This window comes from Trichosurus vulpecula, chromosome 4 (assembly GCF_011100635.1).
Source record: "Trichosurus vulpecula isolate mTriVul1 chromosome 4, mTriVul1.pri, whole genome shotgun sequence".
Taxonomy (NCBI): Eukaryota; Metazoa; Chordata; class Mammalia; order Diprotodontia; family Phalangeridae; genus Trichosurus; species Trichosurus vulpecula.
The window spans coordinates 315,555,541-315,572,242 of NC_050576.1; positions in this window are offsets into that span (position 1 = coordinate 315,555,541).

Consider the following 16,702-nt stretch of genomic DNA (forward strand, 5'->3'; position numbering starts at 1 on the left):
GGAAGCTAGAAGGTGGATTTGAGACAATTTACTCTTCCTCTAATATTATAGTACCAAGTGAAAAGCCAAGTGGTGAGAAATACCATCTACAAACATTTTTTTCATTACTACTTCAAATTTTTGAACAACATTTGTGAAATGTGGATGTATGTTGTATAGTAGGAAGTCAAATATTAACTATAAAGAAAAACAAACAAAAAAACCTCTTCTTCATAGAATCAAACATTGTTCTGTACAAGCAAATGTTTCATAAAAATCTGCTAATGGTGAAATGTCAAATGGTTGATGCATTAAGAGCTACAGGAACTCAGAAGAATAATCCCAGTGGATAGATGTCATGTGGGAAGGTCCAGTGGAAGAGATAGAATTTTGCTAAAGAGACTTGAGGATATCTAAGGCATTTTTTAAATTAAATTTGGTTTTTATTAAATATTTTGTAGGAGTTAAGTAATCTGCATTTTAGTACCAGTTCTATTTATTTCTTGCTGATGGAACTGTTAGTCCACTTAATCAATCCAATAATGCATATTTATAGGGCATTGACTATGTAAAGACAAAATGAAAAACATTCCCTGTCCTCAAGGAACTTAATTTCTTGTGAGGGATACCATGTGTAAACATAAACATATACAAGATTATTTGATGAGGGAAAGATCTACAAACTAAACAAGGCTTTATATGAGAAGTGGATTGTGAATCAAACTTCAAAAGAATCCAAATACTCTAAGAAGTAGACATGATAAGAAATTGAATTCCTTGGTGTGTGTATGTGTGTGTGTGTGTGAGTGTGTGTGTTTGGGGGAGAGGAAAGTTTCTGCAAAGGCACAGAGTTGGTAGATAGGATGCTGAGGTTGTGGATCAGCCTTATTTATGGTTGAGACAATTATTATTCATGGCGAGAAACGCAGCTGAAGTGACTAGGAGGAAGAAAACAATCTTCATTGAATATAGAAAATTCCAACTTATTCCATTGGGCAAATACCTATCTTTTGTTTCTCCAAGTGTTATTATATGGTTGTAATATTATATGAATGATCTAAAGATCAGTATAGAGATATGTGGTGAACAAAATCAGTTTCCAATGATGAATTATGTGTTGAAAATGACATTGTGAAATAATTAATGTTATATATGAGTGAAAAAGGAAGAGTTATGTGGTAAATGTGAGGTATGAGATGAGTAGCTTTGATCCTCCACTGGTACCTACAAAATGTAAAAAGCCTAGATGAAAATAGGTGAGTAAATAATCATTTATTATGCACCTACTATGTACCAGATAATCTATTGAGCACTGGGTATGCAATGAAAGGCAAAATACAGTTCCTTCCCTCAAGAAGCTCAAAGTCTGGGAAAGACAACATGAAAATAACTATTTACAAACAAGTTACACATGGGATAAATTGGAATTAATCAAGAGGAAAAGAATTAGCATTAAACAAGTAGAGAAAAGTTTCTTATAGAAGGTAGAAATTTAGCTGTGACTTGAAGAATCCAAGAAGCTGGGATGAAGAGGAAGAAAATTCTAGATATAAGGGATAGTCAGTGAAAAATGCCTGGAATTTGGAAATGAACTATCTTGTTTGAGGAACAATAAGGAAGCCAATAACACTGGATTACAGAGTACCTGTGGGTTGGGAGTCAGCTTGAATGTAAATTTCATGGGATAAAGGGTTATGGATTGATTGTGCTCTATACACCATTTCCACAGAAGCCCACAGTAAAGAGATCATAGATTCATTGAAATATCTAAGTTAAAGTGGTATGGTAGATGGAACATAGGGTTTGGAACCAAGAAGACTTATGTTCATGAGTTCAAATCTGCCCTTAAACACTTATTAGCCATGTGACCCTGGAAAAGTCACGTAACCCTGATTGCATTAATTTTTCATCTGTAAAATGAGCTGGAGAAGAAAATGGCAAACCACTGCATTATCTTTGGTGAGAATACCCCAAAATGGCATTACAAGGAGATGGACATGACTAAAATGACTCAACAAAAACAAAAATATCTGACATAACACTGCGCTAGATTCTCTCATTGTGTAAACAATTCTATTAAAAATATTGTTAGGTAATTTTAAATAACTGAAAGAATTATCTTAGATCACATGGGAGCATTCATTTATGAAATATTAAGTGAGTAGTTCAGGGAGGGTTTAAGGTAATACTTTCTTTTTCATACCTTCTCGAACTAAAATGGGAGAAACAGACTTAAACTAAAAATACCATAGATCTAAAGCAAATAGATTAGAGCTAATCTAGTCAAGCTTTTTCATTTTACAGGTGAAGAAACTAAGAGTGACTGCTGAACTTGCCTAGGGTCCCACAGCTAAAAAGCAGCAGAAGTTGAGTCTAAAACCATATTTTCTGACTTGAAATGCGTTGTTCTTACTACCCCCCTCCCAAAATGGTTCAGCCAACAAGTATTCCATTGCCCCCTGTAGGTTCAATCAAATGCACTAGAAACCTGGATTTCAGTAGAATTTTGACTAGAAGCTTTCTTGATTAATTTAAGCTGCTATGAACCTTTATCAGGAAAGAGGTAATATTTATCTTCTAGCCAGGAGTCCACAAAATTTGATCCACCAAAAATTGATCATAGTGCCAAATACAGAGTTCATAATTCTCTGCAGCAAAAATGCCAGAGCAAATGAACTGCTACATACTAACTTTTTGAGCAAGTTATTAATAATAGTTCAAGGAATCATTTATTCTTGTGACTGAATAAATTGCTGGTGGACAGGACAATATTGTCTTCATGTTCTGTCAATTGTCTGTAGTATGTAGTAGGGTTTCATATGAAGAGTGTGAAGGAAAAGTTTTTCCTATTCTGGAGAGTTTTAGGACAGTCAAAATCAAGAATAAAGAAAAGATGTCTTTCAGTTATGTCAACACTGAAAATTCAAACTTTAGTCAAATTGGGCAAGTAATGAAGCACTTTGCTTTCACATCTACTTTTTTCTACTTATAAGAACTCAAATTCCTTTTGTGGCTTAATAGAATCTAGGAAATTTGCAAATTGGTTGGAAAAAAAGTTCAGATTATAAGACAGTTCAATGCAGCTGCAGCCATCTAGTCCAACTCATAAATGAAAGGCATTCACATTATAACATATATTTGAAGTGGTCATCCAGCTTCTGCTTGAAAAACTCCAAGGATGGGGGCAGCTAGGTGGCACAGTCAGTAGAGCACCGGCCCTGGAGTCAGGAGGACCTGAGTTCAAATCCGGCCTCAGACACTTGACACATGTACTAGCTGTGTCACCTTGGGCAAGTCGCTTAACCCCAATTGCCCTGCCAAAAAAAAAAAAAAAAAAAAAAAAAGAAAAACTCCAAGGAAAGGAAACTCATCACCTTTCCATGGACCCAGTCCATTTTTGGACAGTTCTAACTGGTAGGAAATTTCTTTCCAAACACTGAGCCTGAATTTCCCTCTTTGAAGCTTCTGTTCATTGCTCTTGGTTAGGCACTCTGAGAACAAATAATCCCCTCTCTATGACAGCCCATCAGGTATTTTAACATTGCTATCATGTCCTCCCAGAGTCTACTAACCACACCCAATTCTTTCAAATGACAACCTCCAGATGCTTCAATAGTCTAACTGCCTTTCTTTGGACACCTTCCAGCTTATCACTTTCCTGCTTAATGTCACCCAGTACTAAACACAGTACAACAGTTAAAGACTGACAAACGGTGAGTGATGTAAGATCATCACCTCTGTATTTCCAGAAGGCTTTCCTCTCAATGCAGCCCAAGGCTGCATATGCTTTTGGGTTGCAGTATTACACTGCTGCCTCATATTGAGTCTGCAGTCCACTAAAATTCCCAAAACATTTTTTTTCTTTCAGAACAAATACTTTCTACTCATGCAGTCACCATTTCATACTTGTGAATTGTTTTTTGTACCCTAGTATAAGACTTTATATTTATCACTATGGGATTTCGTCTTATTAGATTCAGCTCAATGCTCTAACTGCCAAGATCCTTTTGGATCCTTACTTAATCTTTTGCTATGTTAGCTCTCCCTGCTGGTTTTTTGTCATCTGCACATTTCATAAGCAGACATTGATTCTGTTATCCAAGTCATTGATCTAGTTGTCAAATAGCATGCTGCCAAGCACAAATCCCTGGGGGTATTCCATAATGATCTCCTGCTTCATTGACATTGAACCATTAACAATTAATCTTTGAGTCCAGTCAGCTTACCAGTCCTGAATCCATCTGATTTAATTATTCTCTAATCCATATCTCTCCATCTTTTCAACAAGAGTAGTATGGGATACTTTATCATAAGCTTTGCAAAAGCCTACATAAACTATATCCATGGTATTCACTTCAACTCTGCATTTATTTGTCTTGTCAATAAAAAAACATTAAATTAGTCATGAAACGCTACTGGCTCTTTGTAATTATCACTTTATGATCTCTTTTAGAATTTTCCAAAGAATCAATGTCCAGCTCATTGGCCTATAGTCCACAAATTCTGTTCTTGTTCCTTTTTTGAAAATCAGGAAAAAAATCCTCTAATTGATAGTACCTTTCTCATTTTCCATGACCTTACTGACAATGACTTAGAAATATCATCTACCATATTTTTTTCAGATGTGAGGATCTAATATATGGACCTGGTGATTAAGAGTAACTAGGTATCCTCTTACTTATTTTGAATATTAGTACCTTTTAACATCTAATGATGCCATTCTGTTTTGCAAAGGAAACAGAAACAAAATGAGAATTAACTCCACCTTTTCTCTATTGCCAGCTATTAACATCCTTTCTCTTCCCTAAAGACCCCATATCTTGTCTGAAAATTCTTTTTCTCAAAATATAGGAAAAAAAACGTTTTTGTCACCCTCCTTAGCTCATTCTTAGCTTTAGCTTTCCTGATAATATTTTATAGGACAAATCTAAGTGATTATATTCATTGTTACTTGTGTGGCCTAAATTCTATCTTCTGTAACATTTATTTTTAAAATCTTAATTGGTTGATTAGTTTCCAAGTACATCCATATTAGTCTCTTATAAAAAGAGATTTTTCCATCTCACCAAAATTGTTTCCCTTTGTGTCTCCAGAATTCCATATTTTGTAATGGAATACTATTGTGCTATAAGAAATGATGAGCAGGCAGATTTCAGAAAAACTGGGAAAGACTTATATGAAGTGATGCTGAGTGAGGGGAGCAGAACCAAGAGAACATTGTACACAGTTACAGCCACATTGTGCAATGACTAACTTTGATAGACTTGGCTCTTCTCAGGAATTCAAGGTTCTAAGACAACTCCAAAAGGCCCATGATGGAAAATGATATCCACATCAAGAGAAAGAAATATGGAGTCTGAATGCAGATCAAAGGAGACTATTTGCTCTCTCTTTTTTGTTTTGTTTCTTCTTTCTGGCAGTTCATTCCATTCCTTATAATTCTTCTTTGCAACATGATGTGAATGGCCAGCAGGGTGGGACCTTTTGCCTTTGTTTTTTCCTTTAGGAGTACTTCTCAGCACTAAGGCAGTCAAGTACCTTTGATGAGTCCTTGCCTTTCAAATGTATGGCAAGTAAAATGGGACTTTTTGTCTTCTTTTGTTCTGGAATGCTTTTGATGAGTCTTGCCTTTGTTTCAATTGGGAGTCTTTGATTTAATAGAGAGTCTTTGATGACCTGCTTAAGAAATAAGAGAGGCCCAGGCCCCAGGCCCCACACCCTTTTGGTAAGTAGATACTAAGCCCCAGGGCCCTGAGAAAGGTAAACATGATCTGAGATTGGCATTTTGTTTTGGGGGGTGGGGTTCACCCATTGGAAGAGTGGTCCCATGGTTTGGCCAGATGAAACTCTGGGGAGCTGTTAAGAACCCCCCCACTGGCTTTGAAAACCCTGATGTTGGTGCTTCTCTCTCTGGTAACTATATACTGTGATTTGGTCAGACAGATAGAAGCCTGTCTGTTGATTTCTTTTACTCTTTCTGCTTGTAATCCTGTTTGTAATTTCTGTTTATATTTTCTCTAAAAGTTCAGGGTACTGACTTCTTCCCCTGAACTAAGTGAATGACATATGTATGTTTAATTAAAGTAAGATTGTTAACCCCTTAAAGTTGCTTTCCTTAGAAAAGCAGATCAAAGAATCTGTGCTAGCAGCCCTGCTGTGTGCTGGTGCTGTTGGCCTTATGCCCCCACAGCAGCTCCTAGTCCCATTGTTGTTACACATGACTAATGTGAAAATATGTTTAATGTGCATGTATATGTAGAGCTTATATCAGATTTCATGCTGTCTTGCAGAGGGGTGAGGGAAGGGAGGGGGAGAAAATTTGGAACTCAAAAGCTTGTGGAACTGAATGTTCTAAACTAAAAATAAATAAATTAAAAAAATAATTCCATTCTAAGTATATCTCATCTCTCCTGGGATGACTTCCCCTGAAGCTTATTTTATTTTTTAGGAGTCTTTCTTTGCTATAACTTTCTGATTTAGGCTTTCTCAGAATCTAGGGTTCATATCCTTCCTCTTAGTGTAAATCACATGCAAAACATATTTCTACCTTGTTTGTTCCTCTGCCCTTTGAAGGGTGAAATCATCACTAGGTAAACTCAAGAAGTTATTAACTGCCCTGGTTCTGGCAGAGAGAGTATCTAGGTAGTAATAATAATAATAATATCTCTATAATTGAAGACTCTCAATATTAGCATAGATTATGCCTCTGTGCTAGACTCAAAATTGGTCTCTCAAACTCCCTTTTATTTCCAGTTGGATTGTAAATGTAGTCAAACTATACACTAGAATTATATGGCTGTGTATATTGCTGTATCACATATTAAATATGTGATTCACACACATAATTTTATAAGAGGCATGGAGACTTATCAGACCTTACTCAATATTCCAATGACAAAATCAATCCTTTTTATTCCTTTGTTAACCTTCCCCCAAATATTCTCTGTCATCTTCCCCACTCTCCACCTATGATTTTTTTTTTATTTCTTCACACAAATATGTTGTTGTTTCAGTTGTATCTGATTCTCCATGACCCCATTTGGACTTTTCTTGGTAAAGACACTGGAATGGTTTGCCATTTTTTCTCCAGCTCATTTTACAGAAGAGGAAACTGAAGCAAGTCCAGTTAAGTGATTTGCCCAGGGTTACACAGTTAGTAAGTATCTCAGGCCTAGATTTGAAGTCAGGAAGATAAAACATTCCTGACCCCAAGCCTGCTACTTTAAAAACTGTGACACCTAACTGTCCTTAGCATGATTATATCTTCTTAATATACAATGTTATCCTTTTACCTACTTTGTTTCTTTTAAATAAATTATAATCATGTAGAACCACAATTGAATTTTGGGTTTTATCCCATGAAAATTTAGTAATCCCTAAGGTCAAATTTGCCCCATTGCATTAGAAAGTTGAATTTCCTTTGTTTGTTGTTCAAACTTTCTATAATTTTGTATAGCCACTAGAGGCCATGATGTAACTGCTGGCTTCTTCCCTGGATTTTGTTTCCTGTAATTTGTGTGTCCCAGATGCTATTCTCCTTCTTTAGTGTATATATTCTATAGTATATAACAAGAGATGTACGTAGCTTAAGCTCTTTGTTAAATTTTTCTTTTAAGTTTATGGCACTTTGGCTTACATTCACAAAATAATAAGGAAATATATTCTATCTCAGTTGTGCTCCACCTCTAGTCAGAAATCAGTCAGGATCTTACATTTTAACATGAACCAGGAATGCAAATCTCATTTTCAGATGCTATGTTCTTAATTTGCCATTCATTTCTGAAATTGAGTTGTTTTTGTTATTGTCATTTTTGTTTGTTTATTTGTTTTTTTTTTTCTTTTCTGCATGCTTTGCCTTCAATGGGGAAAGGAGAAAAAAATAGAAACTTTGTCCTTATGGTCTTCAGATTTTTTTTTTCTTTTTGGTCTTCAGATTCTTGACCAAAATTTATATTTGTTGGCAAGTTTTCACATTTTTACTGGAAGTATCATTTGTGCCCATGTGACATATAAGAGGAAGAAGAGAAATAATTACTTTTAATAAGCCTTGGGAGATTTTCTGTTATATCTTGGAAACACAATTCCAGAAATCAATAGAAGTCTGGTATTATCAGCTCAACAAATAGCTGAATTAGAAAAAAAAATAACAAAATTCATTTGGAAGAAAAAAAAAGTCAAGAACCTCAAAGGAACTAATGTAAAAACTGTAATGGAAGGAGGTTTATCAGTACCAGATGTTAAACTATATTATAGGGCAGTAATTATCAAAATATCTGATACTGGTTAAGAAATAGAAAGGTATATAAATGGAACAGAGTAGACATACAATTTAAAGCAGCAAATGAATAGAGCAACCTTATATTTGACAAATGTAAAGACTTAAGGTTTGGGGATAAGAATTCACTATCTGGTAAAAATTGTTGGGAAAACTGGAAAGCAGTATGGCAGAAATTGGGCATAGATAAATATCTTATACTGTTTACCAAGATGAGGTCAAAATGGATACATAATCTAGACATAAAGAGTTATATTACAAGAAAATTTGAAAAATGTGGAACATACTACCTATCAGACATATAAATAGCAAACACTTTATGAATAAACAGGAGATAGAGAGTAGTATGAGTTGTAAAATGGATAATTTCAATTACATTAAATTAAAAAAGGCTTTTGTGCAAATAAAACAGATGTAACTAAAATCATAAGGAAAGCAGAAAATTGGGAAAAAATTACAAACAGTTTCTCAGATAAATGTCTCATATCTCAAATATATAAAGAACTTTGTCAAATCTATAAGAATATGAATCATTCCCCAACTGCTATATGGTAAAAGGATATGAACAGGCAGTTTTCTAATGAAGAAATCAAAATAATTTATAGTCATATAAAAAATCCTCTAAATCATTATTGATTAGAGAAATAAAAATTAAAACAATCTTGAGTTATCATTTCACACGAATCAGGTTGGCTAAAATGATTGAAGAGGAAATCAACAAATGTTGGAGGGGACACATAAAATTGGGACAATTCACTGTTGACAGACTGTGAACTGATCCATCTATTTTGGAGAGCAATCTGGAGCTATGCCCAAATACTTACTAAACTTCCTATAGTCCTTTGACCCAGCAATACCACTACTAGGTCTATTTCCAAAGATTATTAGAGAAAAGAAGGAAAGAACCTACATGATCTAAAATTTTTATAGCAGCTATCTTTGTTGTGGCAAAGAACCAGAAATTAGTGGACATGCTCATTAACTGGGGAATGGCTGAACAAGTTCTGGTATGTGAACTCTATGGAATACTACTGTGCTATAAGAAATGATGACTCCTTGATTTTAGAAAAACATGGATATGCTTGTATGAAATTGAGTGAAATGAGAAGAACCAAGAGAATGTTGTATACAGTTATAGCAATATTGTTTAAAGAACAACTTTGAGCAACTAAGTCATTTTGACTATTATATATACCCAAATTAACTACAAAGGATAAATAGAAGTATGTATAGGATGATTTTACATATACATGTGCATATATGTATATATGTGTGGGTACATGCATATATGTATGTGTGTCTGTATATACACACACAAACACATATACACAAATATTTGTGTCTAATGGTAGCCATGTCTAAGGCAGAGAGGGGAAGAAAAAAGAAAGTTACATGAGAATTTTATTATATATTTAAAAGCAATAGCAAGTTGTACATAATAGATTTGCAGTTTCATGTGCAATCATCTGTTTTTTTTTATTCTACTATTCTTGTTTTATTTCATAAATTAAAAAAATTTTAAAAATCTCGAGGACAAAACAACTAAACAAATAGCTGCCTCAGTATGTTGTGCAGGGGATTAGTAACTTCTACTTTTCCTAACTTCCTGCTCCATATTACATGATCTTTCTACCCAATACTTTCTGGAGCTGTCCTCTAGCATTCATGAACAGACAAGCAACTTCGTTCCTCTTCAGAACCTCCGATTCTGTTAACTTTAGGAGGAACCTCAAATCTTTCTTTTGAAATTCCAATTATATGGGGAACCTCTTCCCTCCTTTTCTCTTCTTTGAAACTTTATAATTTTCTATCACGCTGACAGTGGTCAAATTTCACGTTCTCCATTGATGAATGTATTTCCTCCCTCTATTGAAGCCTAATTTCTTTTTTTCCATTGGGAAACTTTTATCATCCCCAAAAACATGGAGTGTAGAGAGGCCCTCTAGTCTTTTCATCATCTCTTTCAGTGGGGAGTCTTTATTTGGAACACAGATAACAGCAGTCAGTGGAAGAAATATAAACACTGCACACAATGCAAGTCACTGCAAAATTTCCTCTTTTGTTGTTTAGTCATGTCTGACTCTTCATGACCCCATTTTGGGGTTTTCTTGCCAAAGATACTAGATGGGTTTGCCATTTCCTTGTCCAGCTCATTTCACAAATAAGGAAACTTAGCCAAATTGGATTAAGTAACTTATGCGAGGATGGATTTGAACCCATGAAGATGAGTCTTCCTGATTCGAAGCCTAGTGTTCTATTCACTGTGCCATGTATCTGACCTCTACCTTCTGTAATAGTTGGAATATTTAGCCTGGTTTCTTCAAACTACTTGTGGGTGTTTGTACAACTCTAAATGTCTGATTAATACTTTTTACAATTATTAATTTTAAAAGTTAGACTTTTCATAACCAATTTATCCTAACCAATAACCTACTCTATCAATTTACCTGCTGTTTGTGGCACTTAACCTTTTCTCATTTATGTTGCTTTACCTTGTCTTGCTAAGTTCCCCTCATTCTTCTTGAATCTACTGCTTTACATCTCATTCCCAATCTTCTGTTATCCTCCTTAATCCTTTCATAGCCATTTTAATTGTCCTTGATCCTGTTTCTTTTACAACCCAGAAGCATCTAGACCAATACTTGTGTCTGCAGATTTATGCCCTTAAAATTTTTGTCATTTTTCTCTTAAACTTGGCCAAATTTCTCTTCCCCAAATTCAATCTCTGAACTATTTATTTCACTAGTCTGATCACCTTTGGGGTCCCTATAACTGTTACTCCTATTTCATATTCCTGTCAATTCCTTCTCTCCTCATTCATCCCTCTCCTCTCATGATCTTCTTCCATGAAAGTCAGCAATGGAGATGAGATGAGAGAAAATAACAGATATATTCTCTTTCTTTAAGCCATTTCATATTTTTTAATATTAATTGATATATTATGCTGTTGTATTTTCAAGTCAAAAGGTTTCCAGTCCTTAATGTTAGTCTTTGATTTCTAACTTTTAAGCAGATTTTTGGTTATGTCCCTCTTTGTGACCTTGTAGAGCATAGTGTTCGTGGGTTTTCTTGGCAAAGATATTGGAGTGTTTAGCCATTTTCTTCTCCAGTGTTTTAAAGCGCAAATTAAGTGACTTGCCCAGCATAACACAGCTAGTAAGTGTCTGAGGCTGCATTGGAACTCAGGTCTTCCTGACCCCAAGCACAGTGCTCTATCCTCTGAACTACCTAGCTACCTCTTCCTAAGCAGATTACCAAAGTCATTAGCACAACTTTTCTGGGCTGTTGCCAAAATAGTTATATCAGTGATATTTTCCCAAAAGTAACCATTCCTTCCAGACTCAGACCACTATTACCCAATGAGTATAAGATATAGAGGATGCCCAGTAAGAATTTTGTTTTTCTTTTTCTCCTTTTTGTGAATGCTTTTAGGCTGCTGAGAAAGACTTACTCTCTCATTTTCGAATTGTGAAGTAGGTCATCTAATCTCTTGTTTTGGCTTCCATAGGAGAAATTTGTGGGAGGAGAGGGAAAAGAGAGCAGGGAAGGACTTGAGATGAATAAGAGGAAGATGTAAAACGTAAATTAAATTTGAAGGGTTTGGGCCACTGAAGTAGGGCAGGGGTTGAATTTGGACAGGAGAAATTTAGCAAAATTTGGGAGAAAACAATGAAATTTTGAAGGACAGCAACCTCCAGGCCCACTAAGTTCCAAGCAATATTCCAAGCATACACAATACAAAGAAAGGCAACACACATAGAAACAGTCTTTGATCTCAAGGAGTTCAAAGTCTAATGGGAGAGACAACATGCAGAAAACTACATGTAATGTGAAATCAGTATACTAGTCCTCCTTTTCCTTGGTTACAGCAACTCAGAACTTTCTCATACCATAATAGTTGAAAAAAAAAATTTCTGTTTGTGATAAGTGTAATTTTTATCAGAAGTGAAAAGGAATATCTACTCCTAAAGCAGATAGCACAAGAATCCCATATGGTACTCTTTCAACATTTAGTTCTATGGTCCTGTAATCAATACTAATTTGCAAGTCTGATGCTCTAGAATTATATGTGTATATATATATACATATATTATATATATATATATATACATGTGTATGGGTGTATTAACAGAGCTTTGCACATAGTGGGCCCTACTCGATTGCTTAGTTGATTGGACTAAATACAGTTAAAGCTTTGAGAGTAAAATTTGTCATGAGCCACAGTGATGTTCAGACAAGCTGGAGACCTACCACTCTTATTGATTTTTCAGATGGCCCTCTTTGGCAATGAAACTCTATGTACCATTCTTTTCCTAGCTGCTTTTCTGCACTAAGGGTGGCCTGCTTTCTCCTGTAATTTCAGGTATCCTACAAGAGTAATGCTGAGTCCCCCCCACTAGCAGACTTTTATATATCTGGAGCTCTGTGACACCTTTAGCTTGTCTTAGTATAAAAATATTTGGAATGTCTCCTAGCTAAGTCACCATAGTCACTGACTTTGTTCTTTTTCAGAATGCCTCTAGGTTTTACACAGTGCATTTTCTCTTATTGTTGATGGGTGGAAGTGTTCCTTTCTGGGGAGTGAAGAAGGAATGCACCCCACGGTCTTTTTAAAAAGTCCTTTTCTGATATAGCATTTAGCAGTAGCACTAACAGCTTGATCCTTTAGATGAATTCAAGCAAACTCCCTCCTTGACAGGGGGATACCTATTGCTTGCCAGCCTGAGAACAGCCTCAGCATCTTCTGATCTCATCATTAGCAACGAAACTGGTAACCCACTTCTGCAAATTGACAGATTGAGTGGGGAGTCTAAAGAGCAAAGTGGCAGCATTTCCTTTATCTTGGCTTCAGACTTAAGAGCATTTTTAGCTTTTTAGTAGTGCTGCAGTGTACAGTAAGGAGAACTTATAATGGAGGCAGAGGAGGAGGAAAAAAAGAGTCACAAAACTAATGATGAAAAGACTCTTTTAGTTACAGCAGAGATGGACCAATACTAGACCACCAAACTTATGTAAGGACTGGTAGACTGGAGCCTCAAAGGAAAAAAAATCCCCCAAACTATTTCCTTCCAGATCATTAATTTATACAAACTTCCAAGTGTGAATCTTCTTTAAAATATTAACCAGATGACTAATACCTGACTTAAATATCAGAAATGCTATAATATTTCACCAAGTTATTATTAGTTTTTGTTTGTTGGGCTCCTTTTTATTTTTTTAATTAGTGTTCTGTTCCACTGTCATACCACTGTGGGGAAAAAAATTATTGGACTACTAATAAATCCATCAAATCAATCAACACACATTTTTAAGTGCCTGCTCTGTGTCAGTCTTAAAGACCTTACATTCTGATGGAAGAACCACACACATGTACACATACACACACACATAGTCAGAATATAAACAAACACAAAGTAGTAAAATATGAAGCATCAACATTTCATTTCTAAATAATGCTTGGACAGGCACTTATATTGAAGATGGTAAAGGCATTATTAATGGTTATTTGTTCAATTTAAATACTCTGGGTTTCTATTATATTCATCCCATACTCAGAAGACAATAAAATAGACACACTCTGCTCCCCTGCCCCACATAAAACTCCAAAATTCCCAAATCCTGTTTAAAACCTAAATGTTTTAACTTATTCATTTATTTTAAAAAGAATTTTAATTGTTTCATTTTACTGCTATCCCCATTTAGCAATTTAGAAATTAAAAAATAAAATGTTCATAACAATTGCACAGTCCAACAAAACCAATTAAGCACATTGGACTTAACTAAAAAGTGTATTTCATCTCTGGCAGGAGGTGGTTGGTTATTTTATCTTCAGGCATTTGAATTTATTGTTTATAATAGCACTGATAAGAATTCTAAAGTCTTTCAAAGGTTCTTTTCTCCATAATGTAATTGCCATTGAATAACTTGTTCTTTGAATTTTGCTGACTTCTCTCTGTGTTGGTTCATTAAAGTATATCAGGTTTCCTCTGACACTATATAATTTGTCATTTCTTTTAACATAATGATATTCTATTCCCTTATATCATTGTATCACAATTTGTTTAGTTATTCTTCAATAAGTAGGCCCCTACTAATTTCCATTTTGGGGCTACTATAGAAATGAATGCTATAAGGATATTTGTGCATACAGGTTCTTTTCCTCTTTCTTTGATCTCTTTGTGGTTATAGGCCTAGTAGTAGTATGGTTGGGTCACAGGATATGTACAGTTCAGTAATATTTTTTAGCTTAGTTGAAAATTGCTTTCCAGAATGGCTAAACCAATTAAACCTCCAACAAAAATGAATTAAGATTGCTATTTCCCCATAGTCCCTCCAACAGGTTTCATTTTCTTTTTTGGTTATATTTGATAGTTTATTAGGTATGACATGAAACATCAGAACTGTCTTACTTTTCAAATCCCTAATTAGTAATCATTTGAAGTATTTTTCTTTTCTTTTTTAATAATATCTTTCCCCAATTACATGTAAAAACAATTTTTATCATTAGGGTTATTGTTTTATTTTAAGTTTTATGTCCCAAATTCTATCCTTCCCTTCCATCCCAATCCTGAGACAATAAACAACTGATATAGGTTATATGTATGCAATCATCTAAAATGTTTCCATATTCATCGTTTTGTGCAAGAAGATGTGAAGAGAAAGAAAGAAAGAAAAAGGAGAGAAGAAAGTAGGAAGGGAAGGAAGGGAAAAGAGAGAGAGAAAGAGAAAAATAGTATGCTTCAGTCTGTATTCTGAAAACATCAGTTCTTTATCCAGAGATGGATATCATTTTTCATCATTAGTCCTTTGGGATTGTCTTGGATCATTGTATTGCTGAGAATATGTTAGTCATTCACAGTTCTTCATCCTACAGTATTGGTTCTACTGTGTACAATGCTATCTTGCTTCTGTTCACTTCACTTTCTATCAGTTCATGTAAGTCTTTCCAGGTTTTTCTGAAATCATTCTGCTTGTCGTGTCTTATAGCACAATAATATTTCATTACAATCACATACCACAACTTGGCCAGTCATTCCCCAATTGATAGGCATCCCCTTAATTTTTTAGTTCTTATCCACCACAAAAAGAGCTGCTATAAATATTTTTGTACAAACAATGTCTTTTCCCTTAAAAAAATCCTTTTGGGATACAGACCTAGAAATGCTACTGCTGGATCAAAGGGTATGCACAATTTTATAGCCCTTTAGGCATAGTGATTTGGAGCATTTTTCATATGGTTGTTGATAAGACTGGATTTCTTCCTTTGAAAACTGCCTCTTTGTCTCTTTTCCTTCTATATAGGAAAATGCCTTCTTTTTTTACAAATATAAATCAATTCTTCGTGTATCTTGGGTATGATTATCAGAGAAACTTGTCTTAAAGATTTTTCCTTAGTTACCTGTTTTCCTTCTATGTTTTACTGTGTTACATTTGCTTGTGCAAGAACTTTTCAATTTCATATGACCAAAAATGTCCATTTTATTTTCTATAATCCTCTCCATCGATTGTTTACTTATGAATTTTCCCCTATCCACACCTCAGAAAGATAATGAAAGTGATATGTTTAACAACCATAGAAGAGGTCTGGAGGCAAGTTAATCACTATACTCATTCTCTTTGGCAGCTGAATCTTACTTCCATGAATACCCGTTCCCATCATAAACTTTACCGCTACAGCTGCATTGTTAGTTTACATCAACTTTTTTTTCTTGCTTCTAGCTTTACTAAGTCCCCTACTCTTATCCCTATAAAAGAAGGGTAGAATTATGTTTACTTCCCTAAGATGAGAGAGATATTCCCACAGTGAGCACCAAGGATAATTCTGATTGAAATAGAGAAGTGTTTCCAAACCCAAAACTATATTTCAGAGTAAAAATTATCAAAATTCTCAACTGTGAATTATTCTTCCTCCTGACATCTAAGGGAGATATACAATTCTCAGAAATTCATTTGGGGCCAGCATAAAAGGATAGGAGAAGCAGAAAAAAATCATGTTTTTTTTGTATATAGGTTTAAAAAAATGAGGACCTTTGTTGATATAAGATGCATGGAATTGTGGGAAGAATATGGCACAAATCAATTCTTCAGGACTGCTGGTCGAGAATCTACATAAGAAACATTTCAGAAAAGAGCCTAGAAAGGGATGTTTCCCACTCACAGTTTCAGATGGAGCTTAAAAAATTTAAAATCAGCTTCTTTATTTTTCCATCTTCTGTTTTCAGAATTAGATTGTGGCTGATGTCAACATAGTCTTTAGCAATGGTCAGCCAGAAGAACAATGAAGAGAACAATTTATTTTTGTTAGTAAACTCTTCATGGAGATAATTTTCTGAATCCCCAAGAAAGAATATTTGAAAAATTCAAGAACCTTCTTTCAGTAGGTTAGCTGGCCTATCCTTAAGACAAACTGGTAAAAATTTTGTGCATTAGTCCATTTTATTTTGGGAA